Here is a 13,235-nt window from a genome sequence, read left to right as displayed (position 1 = left end):
TTGATGTCATCCGTTTGCATTAGCGAAGGGAGGCGAGGCCCTCCAGACATATGTAGGGTAGCCCAGAGCCAAGATGAAATCACTCTTGCTGAACAAGTCCCTCGCCCTCAGCCAAAATAGCACCATCCCACAGCTGTTGCCACTGCGTCACTGCTAGATGCTTTAGCATATTGAGGAGATGTAACGAAGCCAGCGCCGTTGTGCAAGATGAACTTTATGGGTATTGAATGACCAGTACAGGTATTCCAATACATATCCCATGTTAGGCAGTGGTTAGCCCTTCTAAAGGACACTTTCCAGTCAGCATAATGCAGTCACAAGATGAATATGATCGATCCGCTTCATGAGGCGCCTGTCACCTACGGAAACTCAGTATAACCTTTAACACTGCCGTTTCTCCGAAGACCTGTGAAAGATGTAGGCCCCTGGTGTTACCAGTGCTGGAGGAGTGTACTCTGAGTCCTGCATAATGCAACATCATGCGAGGTAGCTGGAGCAAGCCAAACAGGAAGAGAGGACGTTTCACCGTCACCTCTGGAAATGACAAGCTCCCTCCGAACTAAAACGAAACTTTGTCCTTATAAGCCCTGAGTCTTTGTGTGTGTGTGTGTGTGTGTGTGTGTGTGTGTGTGTGTGTGTGCGTGTATGCATGAACACATATGGTTAACAAGGGGAAGACACAGATACAGTCTCAGATCCACATGTTACAGTAAAGCAGAGTACAGCGCTGTATTTCAATACTCGATGAGCTTCCATCAAGCTAAGCAACACGGTTTAACAGGCAGGGTCAAAGGTTAACCCTGTCTGTTAACAAAGGTTAAGCGCTGTCGTACTCATGGGTGCGCCTGAGGCTGGATTGGGCAGAAAGGTCCAAAAAGTCCAGCTTATATGCATTCAATCAACTCAAGCAGCAGTTACCCCTGGACCAAAACAAGCTTATAGACACTACCTAGTGATCTCCTGGGTCAGCAATGCCCATCTTGCAGTCATCCTTCCACTAAATCACGAATCAGAAGTTTTGGTATACTATACAATATTGTGTATTTGTAGCCATAGAAGGTTAAAGATCGGCTTGCATGTGGTATCCACATTTTTGGGGTATTTCCCATTTTTGGGGGGAAAAACACTCACCCCTTTTAGTAGGCTGACTACAGCCCTGTTACCATTGTTACCCAGTATTACAAGTGAATATTAGGAAAGAGAGGCCGAATACCATCACGAGATTCACTTTATTCCTCCTCTTAGGCCTCGCTCCTCTTCCTCTCTCTCTCCCTCTCATCCCACTCCCTCCTCAACATTTCCCTGCTTCGCCCCCTTCTTTATAACTTCTCCTCCTTCCTTCACCATCCTGGTTGCCCTCTCTTCTCCTCTTCCTCCTCTGTTGACTGGCCACCTGTTCTCCATCCGTCTCAACGCCCCCCACCCCTCTCCCTCCCAAATCCCTAGATCTTCCACCCCGCCGTTCCCACCCACGCTTCAAACCTGCCGCTGCGCAGCAAGTCCGAGACTCGTCTGACAGGCACATCGCAGAGAAGCACTGCAATTAATATCAAGGCACCTCTGCACCCGCGCTAATTAGGCTTTCATATCACAGCGGCTCCCTGTAATTACGGCAGAAGCTGCTCGCACTGCTCTTGTGTTCACCACAAACACTCCTTTATCACCAACGGTGCTCACTATAAGCACTGCTCTGGATACGGACTCACGGTTCACAGGCAGAGGACAGAGATAGATAGATAGATAGAGAGAGAGAGAGAGAGAGAGAGAGAGAGAGAGAGAGAGAGAGAGAGAGAGAGAGAGAGAGAGAGAGATCTATATATTTACACACCGGACGTTGTTTAAAGATTTTTTTAATGAGAATTTCCACATTATATTTGAAACATGGAGCCATATCGAACGTGCCAATGGAGATATGTCACACTAGCACCTTAACAAAAGGTTGTGCATACATACAGTATCACCACAAGTCCAATTTCCTGTGTTTCTGGCCAACTCAGCACCATGTAAACTGGGTACTTAACATTTCCTTACTGACATAAATATCGATACACACACACGCACACGCACGCACGCGCGCACACACACACACACACACTTAAACATACTGCAAGGAGGAAATATTAATACCCTTCATGAGATATTCATGGAAGCTTAGATAAACCTTTATAGTGCAATAAGCTATTACATAACCCGCATAATTCCTCGTCTTCTATGTGACGGTGTTGCCACTTATGGTTCAAATAGAGTCGTTAAGGGTTTACTGTGGATATCTGACGGTAAACAGGAGGAAACGCATGGTTTCTCTTTCGACTTGATGGCTGTGATGGTGATGGTGCTGGTGCTGGTGATGGTGATGGTGATGGTGCTGGTGATGGTGATGGTGGTGCCTGTGATCATTGTGGAAGATGTTGTTGGTGGTGGTGTACGGATAATGGGGGGAAACGATGATGGGAATATCGATAAACGTGATTATGACTGTGATGATGATAACAACAAGGGTATCAACAACCAAGGTGAGGGAGCTCGGTGAGCAGAGCCTGGATGGGAGGTCTGTTATAAAAGCTATATGCATTTATTTGGCTGTGAAGGTAATTTTGCAAAGCTAGTGCTATTGGGGGGAGACAGTCCCCGAGGGTAAGCCACATACAGCGGGATGGCAATCTGACTGGATATAATTACACAAAAAATAAAAAGCTTGTGTCAGAAATGAGAATATGTTGGGGAAATAAAAACATTGCAAGATCACATTTCAATGAATAAAACTCTCTTCTCTCCATGCCATGTCTTTATTAATACCAATACTGCTTCGGAGGAGGCATATAGTTTAACCCGAGGAGGCCAAAGAGCCAAAACGCAGCGAAGGAAGCACATGCTTCAGAGAGCAAACAAGCCTGAACAGACGTCTTTGTGAAACCGTAATAAAGTAGCGATGCGGCCGATCCCTCCGTGCTGATATTAAAATATTGCGGCAACACTTCTCATTATATGACTTTAGGGTCCGTTGGACGACGCCTTCCTCCTATCAGCCGCTCTGACGTCAGCTCCACTGCGTGGACATTGCTCCAAGAAGTGAAGGAGAGGCGGATGAAACTGAACCCGGATCGGTGGCGCCCGTTGCAGAGAGAAGATCTCGCGTGGCTTGTACACCCCCCTCCCCACACACACACATACACACACGCTCCCTCTCTCTCTCTCTCTCTCTCTCTCTCTCTCTCTCTCTCTCTCTCTCTCTCTCTCCACCACTACTACCGCTCTAGACTGCTGCCCTCCCCCTCCTTCTCCTCTCCCCTCCCACTCCCTCTGTTCCTGCTGTAGCCTATCTCTCCGTCTCTCGCCCTTTACCGAGAGATCACCTCCCGAAACCTGAGCGAGCGGCCACCGAAGCCAGAGAGGCGATCCCCTCCTCCTTCTCCTCCTCCTCCTCCTCGTTGCTTCAACATGGCTACAATTGTCACCTCGACCAGGTTTACAGACGAGTATCAGCTGTACGAGGAACTAGGAAAGTAAGCGACCACTCATCAATATCGCTCTTGTTGCATTCGCTGTTTTTCTTTCCTGCGCTGCAGCGGCTTCGGTGGGGGCTAGCTCGTTGTTGCTCGTGTGTGCCTCTTTTGACAAGGCAGGATAGGCTGTCAGGACTAGGGGTAAAACGGGTAAAAGCCCCCCACATCTAAAGACATTTAATTGCGGTGTAGGTCCCATGCACACACACGCGCGCGCGCACGCACGCGCACGCACACACGCCATGACTCCCACGGGCTAATTCATCCGGAGCATGCATGCAGAGGTGTACCGACACACCGCGGACCTTTTGTGAAACGTTATCAGGAATAACATCGGCTGTGTTGACTGTTCATTTAAATCAACACGGCGCAAGGAGAAGTCATTCATTCAGACCCCCTTGTTTAGCGGCCGTCTCAATTTTGCTTTCATTCTCTCTCGCTTTTTTTTTACTCTATTTAAATGCATATCACGCTAGACTCGCACCCACGTTATATATACAGCAGGGAAACACCAGGCTGTGCTGCAAATAACGTCAGGCTGTGGCCGAACGTTTTCACACTAGTTTCACGCATAGCAACAATGATGTGTGGTTATTTTTATTTGTTAATTTGAAAGAAATAAATAAATAAAACGTTTGCATGTGAAACACGAAACGACACCATAGTCATGCCGTATCCTTTCCAGGGAGCTACTTCGTAATCGCGTCTTAATAGCTGCGTGTGGCTAATAGACTTATCAGCAACTCCGCCTACTATTCGCGTAAGCGTGAGTTGAAGGGGGGTACGCGGTGTGACCACCGCGGTGCGGGGTGCAGTTCGTTTTGCGGTAAATGTTAATTCCGGCTCTGCGTTTCGGCGGCCGCGTGCCACTGTAGCCTGCTCACGTTTCTTCCTGACTGGGTCTTTTCCACAGTGCAACAAGCCCCCCCCTCTCCTCTCCCCTCCCCTCCCCTCTCACGCACTAGTAATGGATAGGCGAAAGCGTCTTCTCTCATCCCATGTTCTCGAGTATCAGACAATGTTTATCATGCATGTGGCTTCCTTTTATAACGTGGTTTTATGTGGATGCCCCGTGTATTGCGCAATACAAGTTCTGTGCGTGCGCCTGCGTGCGTGTATGTGCGAGCGTGAGTCAAGTTCAAGCCACAGCCGTGTACCGTGGTCCCTGCGATGCACCACCTTTGTTCGCCATGCCTTCGTTTTGCTGTACGGTCATTCCAAGTGGTCTCACTGAAGTGTTCTTATGGTTATCGATTCTCTTCCTTTTAGGGGGGCCTTCTCAGTTGTTCGGCGTTGCGTCAAGAAGTCCACTGGCCAGGAGTATGCTGCTAAAATTATTAACACGAAAAAGCTCTCAGCCAGAGGTAAGCCCAGCCAATATTTATTTGTGCATTAGAGTCAAAGAGCGACCTGTTGCGTGTGTCCGTGCACCCACAAGTACAGGGCGGCCTGCTGTGCACGGCTGCCGCCGCCGCTCTAGATGGCCGGAGTCAGTTCTAGGTTAATGTGGACTTGTGTTTCCTTTGGATTGCACTTAGCGAGGCTCTGTATCCTATCACCGTCCCAGGAGTTTCCTAAAAAGCCAGAGGCGAGTTAGCAGAAATGGCTGCTGTGGTTTTCAGTGGGGATATTGTACCGTAAGATCCAGTAAGCCTTGGCAAGTTGTCCACAGTCATATTTTACTTATGTGGACTGTGGTTCTTACTGTAGTGATGTTGGCTGGATATATATATATAATATATACACACATATGTATGTATGTATGTATGTGTGTGTGTGTGTGTGTGTGTGTGTGTGTGTGTGTGTGTGCACATGTGTGTAAACCTGACCCAAACCTTTCTTTGAAATCTCCTTAACTCTTGGTGATTCTGGCATTGTGTGACTTGACTCAGTGTGGTTAATGCAGAATCACAAGGTCTCTGCTGTTTCTTGTTGTTTATCTCCACTGCCATTCAGCCGTCACACATGTGTTACACCTGGGCCACCGGGGCTCACATTGTCATTACGGTTTGGTTGTCAGTCTCATGTTTATACTTGTATTGCAGTGTGTGAGTGGTGCAACGCAACCTGCCTGCCATGAGCTGGTTGCCTCGCTGGGTCTTGTGTTGATTTATGTGTGTGTGTGTATGTAAGTACTTCCTTCTATTTTTATGAGTGAATGTTCAAATATGTGTATATGTGTGCGCATTCGCACGCCCAAAATTGAAATTGATTTTTATTTCTTCTGTGTACACTTTAGTGTGTGTGTGTGTGTGTGTGTGTGTGTGAGAGAGAGAGTGTCTGTCCTCCATTCTTTGGGTGCAAGTGTTCACGTTGTGCAAGCAGATGTGTGTATGTGTAAGAGAGTGTCCAAATGTGCCAGTTAAAATAGTTCTTATGTGTGGATTTAGACAAGAGTTTATGTCTCCCCGTTTCCTCTTGCATAAGCATGTTGTGTGTGTGTGTGTGTGTGTGTGTGTGTGTGTGCGCGCGCGCCCGCGCGCGCGCGCGCGTGCACGCATAGGCATGTATATGCACCTGTGACTGAGTGTGAGTACAGGCCAGCATAGGGTGACCGATGATGTGAGCTGCAGAACAGGCCCAGTTGTAGTGAGATTAGGCCGGTCCCTCTAGCTAAATTGCAGTCTCTCTCTGTCCCTCTCTGTCTCTCTCTCTCTCTGTCTCTCTCTCTCTGTGTCTCTGTCTCTCTGCCTGTCTCACTCAGTCTCACTCTCATTGGTTGTCTGTTTATCTTTCTCACCCGACCAACACCATTACCCTTGTTCTCTCTCTGTCATCCTCGCTCTGTCTCTCTCTCCCTCCGTGTCTTGTAAACAAAGCATTGATTTGAGGAGAGATCCTTAAAAAAAGCCCCTCCCACTAGGCGATTAGATTTCTGTGTGTGTGTGTGTGTGTGGTGAGAATGGCTGTGTTGGCAGTGGTCTGGTGCCAGTAACCCGGCAACAGCGGGGGTGAAACTCTTCATCCCATAGGCTGGCTGGCAGGGAGACGACTCTCTCTCTATCTGCCTCCCTGCATCCTAGTCACAATCATCTGAGATACAGACGCACAAACAAACACATACACGTACACACTCCTTCTTCCTCATTGCCCTTAATTGAAGCTGAAATGCTTTGGCCGTGCAAATGTGTTTTAGAAAAACACCGGAAGCAGGTTATCCCTCCCTGCCTTGGTCCCTTCCCTCTGTGTCTGGGGAGCTGGACAGTGAGGCGGCCATGGAGGGAACAGGAGCCGAGGTCACGCACAACTTTTTTTGTAAGCATTTTTGGGCATTTTGGCGAAGTATACCTAAAAAAGACACAGCTCAGTGATACGGTTTGAAGTCACAAAAGCATATTCAATTAAAAAAATCAAACTGAATTGAAGTGAACATGGTTTGAAGTGTGTGACTGCTGTGTGTGGCAGGGGGAGGAGGTTTACGTGCACGCACAAAGTCAGATGGTCCAGCTGCCCGGCACAGCCGCGGCAGCTCCAGGACCGGCGGTGCACCATTTTTGGAGACAAGGAGCGTAAGTAAAGTCCCGATTTTCTTAATTCGGTCTCTGTGTCCATCTCCATCCATGCATGTTTAACTTTTTGTGTAACTTTGTGTGATCTCGGCATCTGAACTCTCCCTCCTTTTGTGTTTACAAACAGTAGGCAGCTCGCGTTCTTACTGATGCTGTGGTAGGTAAGCTTGTGGAGTATTATTGGGGGTGATGACTTGGGTGCATGATTGTGTGTGTGTGTGTGTGTGTGTGTGTGTGTGTGTGTGTGTGTGTGTGTGCGCGTGCGTGCGTGCGTGGGCGAGATTAAGCCCCATTCCCCCACGGCTCAGGGAGGGCACAGTGGCTCGCGGGGAGGTCAGTGATTATGACTGGTTAGTGTGTCGTCATACAACAACAGACACACACGCATGCTAGGCAGTCCCTCACTCACACAGCCACGTCAGTCACACATGGGCTGCAGGCATGCACGTACACACACACACACACACACACACACACACACACACACACACACACACACTATTATTATTATTAAGAGAACCCGTCAGTGATTTACATCCAGTTTCCAAACCAGGGTTTGATAGAAGTGGGTTTTTTTCCACACTTTATTTTCTTCTTCTTTTCTGAATTTTCTGCACTACAACTTGGAAAATTATTTTTCAGTTTGTGTATTTGTCATAAGTCTTTGTCACCATTGGCTCTTTCTCATGGTGCCAGCAGGCTTGGTTTTAGTCCACGAAGATAAACTTGGCAAGTGACAACCAGCTGTTAGAAACTTAAGCTCTTTGTCAACTTACTGATGAGGACGATCCTGAATGCCCGGATATGTTTCAGCGCTTTATTTGACTTACTCATTCTGTCATTATAGCACCGCACAAGTGCCAGGAAAAAGGCTAAAGCCACCTATCCGTCTATCTGTCTATAGCTTTTACAAAAACAGTACTTTTTTTAACCCCCCCCCCCATCCCGGTCGCTGCTCCACCCCCTCTGCCGATCTGGGGAGGGCTTCAGACTACCACATGCCTCCTCCGATACATGTGGAGCCACCAGCCGCTTCTTTTTACCTGACAGTGAGGAGTTTCGCCAGGGGGACATAGTGCGTGGGAGGATCATGCTATCCCCCCCCAGTTCCCCCTCCTCCCTGAACAGGTGCCCCGACCGACCAGAGGAGGCGCTAGTGCAGCAACCAGGACACATACCCACATCCGGCTTCCCACCCACAGACACGGCCAATTGTGTCTGTAGGGACGCCCGACCAAGTCAGAGGTAACACGGGGATTTGAACGGGCGATCCCTGTGTTGGTAAGCAATGGAATAGACCGCCACACTACCCGGACGCCCCAGAAAATCCCATTTTCATGTTGAAAAAGGGTCCAAATTTTTTTTTTTAAGAGGTTACTGTCCACATTTTAACAGCAAAACAATAGAAAAATGTCTATAAGTCTCCTGTATTTGGGCATTTGCAGGTCAATCACACCCCCGAGATCACGTGACGATCACACGTCAGTGTTTTCAAATACATCTGTTCACACTATAATGTGTCTCCTAACCTTTCCACCTTGGAGAGCAGTTTTGATGGATACGTTTTTGGTGGGTGGAAATGGCAAGCTTCATGTGGACGGGAGACCAAAACAGACAGAGAAAAGAAGACACTTTTTCACATTTCTCCGTGTTAGTGTGGACATGTCCTATGACTTTGTGGATATGTCACTGTTTGCCCTTTGGAGGATGACGGCATCAGTGATGGTATTCCGTGATATGATGCTCCATGCTATACTTAGCTACAAATGAATGTGTAGCGTAGGGTATTGAACTGGGATCTGTATATTGTTACGCCTGTATTAGCTCCGTAATGGTGGTGGTGGGGGTCGGGGGAGTCGGGGGGCAGAAGGAAACCTGTGGCACTTTCCTGGCCGCTGAATTATTGTCACCAGGCACAAGGCTGCACTGCTGGGTCTGCACCTGGGGAAGGACTGATGAGCGGACATCAGGCCTCGTCTCATTCACTCTCTCTCTCTCTCATTCTCTCGCATTCACTCTTAATTACCGCTTTCTCCTACTTTTTTAACTATCTCCCTCTGCATTCTAGATGTCTCCTTCTTCCATTATTGTGTTTTCCTCTTGCATCTTTTCCTCCCCCTGAACGGCTGCTGCAACACAAGCCATGCAGGCAGGCGTTGTGTTTGTGTGTGTGTGTGTTTTCTGTGTGTACTTGTGTTTGTCTGTGTGTGTGTGTGTGTGTGTGTGTGTGTGTGTGTGTGTGTGTGTGTGTGTGTGTGTGTGTGTGTGTGTGTTACCGGGGGTTTTGGAGGGCTTCTTGTGCGCTGGCTGGAGGCCGATTGGTGGAGGCCAGATAAACGTAGCAGTGCTGCGGCGGTGAATGTTTAATGGGACCAACTGTGAATATTTAATGAGAGGGTGAGAGAGAGAGATACAGTGTAGGGAGAGGGAGAGAGAGAGACAGAGAGAGAGAGAGAGAGAGCAATAGAGATGGATGGCGAGAGAGATCAGGATAGATGCGTTTCATAACAAAAATGGAGTAAAGAATCACATATACCGAGGCACCCTCCCACAGCTTGCGAACCCACTAGTCTCTGTCTTGGACACTGTCGCAGGCCGATTACTGTTGTATGTGTCCTGAGGCTCGGCATGTATCTCCAAGATTGTTCCCTTTCCTAGTTCTTCCCATCCTTCTTTTCCTCTATCTATCTATCTATCTATCTATCTATCTATCTATCTATCTATCTATCTATCTATCTATCTATCTATCTATCTATCTATCTATCTATCTATCGATGAATGATACTTCCCCCTTGCCCAGGCATATGGTATGCTGTGTGAGCCAACTTCATACAACACTGAGCTGCCAGAGAGGATTTTGCTGGCTTTTTAAGTGACTCGGGTGACAAAAGACGTAGAGATTAAGCAGTGTTTCATCAAGAATTCATTTTTTTTGCTGCATTCTGCACTATAATCAGTTTAATGCAATCCCCTGCATTTCTTCATTAAGCTACAGAATTACATAAAAGGAAGCAAGTACAGTATGTGTACACATCGGCAGTGTGTTCATGACCCAGCTGTAGTCCTTGGGCCATTCAGCCTTAATGCCACTCTCACTGCACTTTTTTCTTGATGTGAGGTTTCTTGATGTTTTCTGTTATGTGAGGACTGTACACCGATGAGCCAAAATATTATGATCACCTGCCCAATGTGCTGTTGGTCCTCCATGTGCCGCCAAAACAGTGCAGATCCGCCGAGCCATGGACTCTACAAGGCCCCTGAAGGTGTCCTGTGGTCTCTGGCACCAAAACATTTGCAGCAAGTCTTGTAAGTTGTGAGATGAAGCTGCCGTGGATTGGACTTGTCGGGCCAGCACACCCCACAAATGCTCGCTCGGGTTGAGATGTGGAGAATTTGGAGGTTAGGGCAACACCTTGAACTCTTCATCATGTTCCTCAAACCATTCCCGAACAATGTGTGCAGTGTGGCAGGGTGCGTTATCCTGCTGAAAGAGGCCACTGCCATCAGGGAATACCATTGCCATGAAGGGGTGTACCTGGTCTGAAACAATGTTTAGCTTGGTGACACGTTTCAAATTGACGTCCACATGAATAGCCGGACCCAGGGTTTCCCAGCAGAACATTGCCCAGAGCATCACACTCCTTCCACCGGCTTGTCGTCTTCCCACAGTGCATCCTGGTGCCATCTCTTCCCCAAGTAAACAGCGCACACATACACGGCCATCCCTGTGATCTGAAGAAAATGGGACTCATCGGATCAGACGACCTTCTGCAACTGCTCCAAGGTCCAGTTCCGACGCCTGCGTGCCCATTGTAGGTGCTTTCGACAGTGGACAGGGGTCATCATGGGCACTCTGACTGGTCTGCGGCTACGCTGCCCCATACACAGCAGGATGCGATGCACTGTATGTTGTGACACATTCGTCCTGTAACCATCATTAAAATGTTCTGTGATTTGTGCCACAGTAGACCTTCTGTCAGTGTGGACCAGACAGTGTTGTAGTCGAGTCACTAAACCTCAAGTCCGAGTCGAGTCTCGAGTCCCCAGTGTTCGAGTCCGAGTCACCAAAGAAAAGTCGAGTCCGAGTCGAGTCCCCATTATCTGAGTCTGAGTCGAGTCCCTATTACCCTAGTCCGAGTCCGAGTCATCAAGGTTGAGTCTGAGTCGAGTTCCAAGATGGCTCCAGTGATCCACTCGGGCACAGTCAAAGATCTGACATACAAATAAAAAAGGTCTACATTAAACAAAAATGACACAGCTGTCACCATTTCAAAGGGAGTTTATTTACTTTGTGACATGATAGCCAAACAAATGCACACCCACACACTCGCACACATGCACGCGCAAGCATGCGCGCACACACACATTTTTAGAACAGTCTGAATTTCTTTGACATTCTGAACATTGGATGTGCTTCAAAACACATTGATAGCTGTGAATAGCATGATATTAGCAAATGATGGAAACAGTATACAGAAGTAAGTTCCACAGCATACAATACATTCATAAAAACTAGTCAAAAGACATTGTCTCTCAGGAATAGTTAGGAACAAAAGGCTGGTGGCACTAGTTTTAAGCATACACATTGCATTTCAAAAACATAAGATCTGACAGCATGGAACTACTCAACCTTGCATGGTGAGGCCTCATCAAAATGCCTCCATGACTAAATACCCTTTCAATGGGCGCACTGGAGGCAGGGATAGAGAATACCTGTGTGGCAATCTGATAGAGGTTAGGGAATTTGGATTTGTTTTGCTGCCAAAACCTGAGGCACGGGACTGAGTCAGAGTCCTGCTCAGCGATCAAGTCGAGGTATGCAGTCAACTGAGCCTGGCCAGACGGCTTCTTTTTGGTGGAGGAGGGAGTCCTCCTATAGTGGGAGAACATTCTCAACTGCTTCTCAGGAGGAGACTCTGAAAGTTCACCTTCCCCTGGTCCTGTTGCTTCCGCTGCATCTGCTGTTGATACTGCTTGCTTGTCACCCTCTGCCTTTATATATTCTGAAATGAGAGGGGGCATGGGGGACTCATTACAAATATGTTATTGACTTGGCCTACATGACAAATGATACGCCAATGTGCTTTATTGTAACACCTTCAATGATATAAACATCACAACAATCAAATAGTTAATCACTTAACTAACGTTAATCAAAACATTTCTCACCTTTGATCTCAGTCTTCAGCACATCTTTGATGTCACTGTCCAGCTGCACATCATGTTCTAGCCACTGGAAGCCAAATGCTGGGTCCAACACAGATGCTATGAAGTAGGCATTGGTGAAAGGAAATTTGGTGGGGCCTCTTCCTTCAGCTGGCTCACATCCTGGTATCTTGACTGCACTGAAAACCTCTGCAAACCTTGTTTTCAAGGAGCTCTCCAGAGCTCTCACCAGAGGCCCACAGTATCTGGCTTTTCCTCTTATTTCCTGCAGTTGACAGCGCAGAGTGAGGACACAGGGCACAATCACACTGATGGTGACAGTAGTCTCACCCTGATTTAGGTTGGTTGCCTCTAAGAACTGATCAAGAACTTCGATCAGTTCTTTAAGCTGAGCATACTCTCGCGGGGATAAGATAAGGCTTTTGTGCCCCTCTGATTCCAACACACTGGACAGCTTTTGCATGTCTAAATGCACATAAGCCTTCACCTGCTTCAGAGTGGAATTCCATTGTGTGGCATTCGCTGTTGGAATTGTTGCATCACCAAAACACGCTTCAAAGCAGTCTTTAAACGAGGGGCCACTGTGGAGGAGGTTGGCTGCACGGGATAGCTTTGCTAGGGTGCTTGACAGCCCACTGGTATCTTTCAGACCATCTTTTATGACCAACTGCAGTGAATGTGTGAAGCATGATAGTCTCTGCATCTTAAAGTTCTCAGCCAAAGTGTCATTGACTGTCTGTTGATCTTCTGGCATCAGGTCTTGCCATATTTCATCATCCTCCTCAAATGTGCTGGGATCATGAGCTACAGCATCACAAGGATCCTCTAGGGGAAAGCTGGCCTGGAAAGCTTTTCTCATGTTGGATGCATTGTCAGTTATGACAAAGTTGATCTTGTCCTTAATCAGGTATTCTTCAGCACAGCATTCAAACATCATTGCAATCTTCTCTCCTGAGTGTTTCCCATGCACTCTTTTGCTGAAGGCTGAATTCCTGTTTTTTTTTTTAATCCATTGCCACTATGTGTGCTGTCACTCCAAGGAATGACCGCATCTTTC

The 13,235-nt window shown here is 47.6% G+C and overlaps 1 pseudogene; it reads left to right on the top strand.

Annotated features, from left to right (window-relative positions):
• Positions 1 to 3,377: 3,377 nt before the first annotated feature.
• The window catches only part of LOC130123179 (calcium/calmodulin-dependent protein kinase type II subunit gamma-like), a 96,258-nt pseudogene continuing 86,400 nt past the window's right edge, over positions 3,378 to 13,235 (top strand).

This window comes from Lampris incognitus, chromosome 13 (genome assembly GCF_029633865.1).
Source record: "Lampris incognitus isolate fLamInc1 chromosome 13, fLamInc1.hap2, whole genome shotgun sequence".
NCBI classification, from domain to species: Eukaryota; Metazoa; Chordata; class Actinopteri; order Lampriformes; family Lampridae; genus Lampris; species Lampris incognitus.
This window is presented reverse-complemented; position numbering and strand designations above follow the sequence as displayed.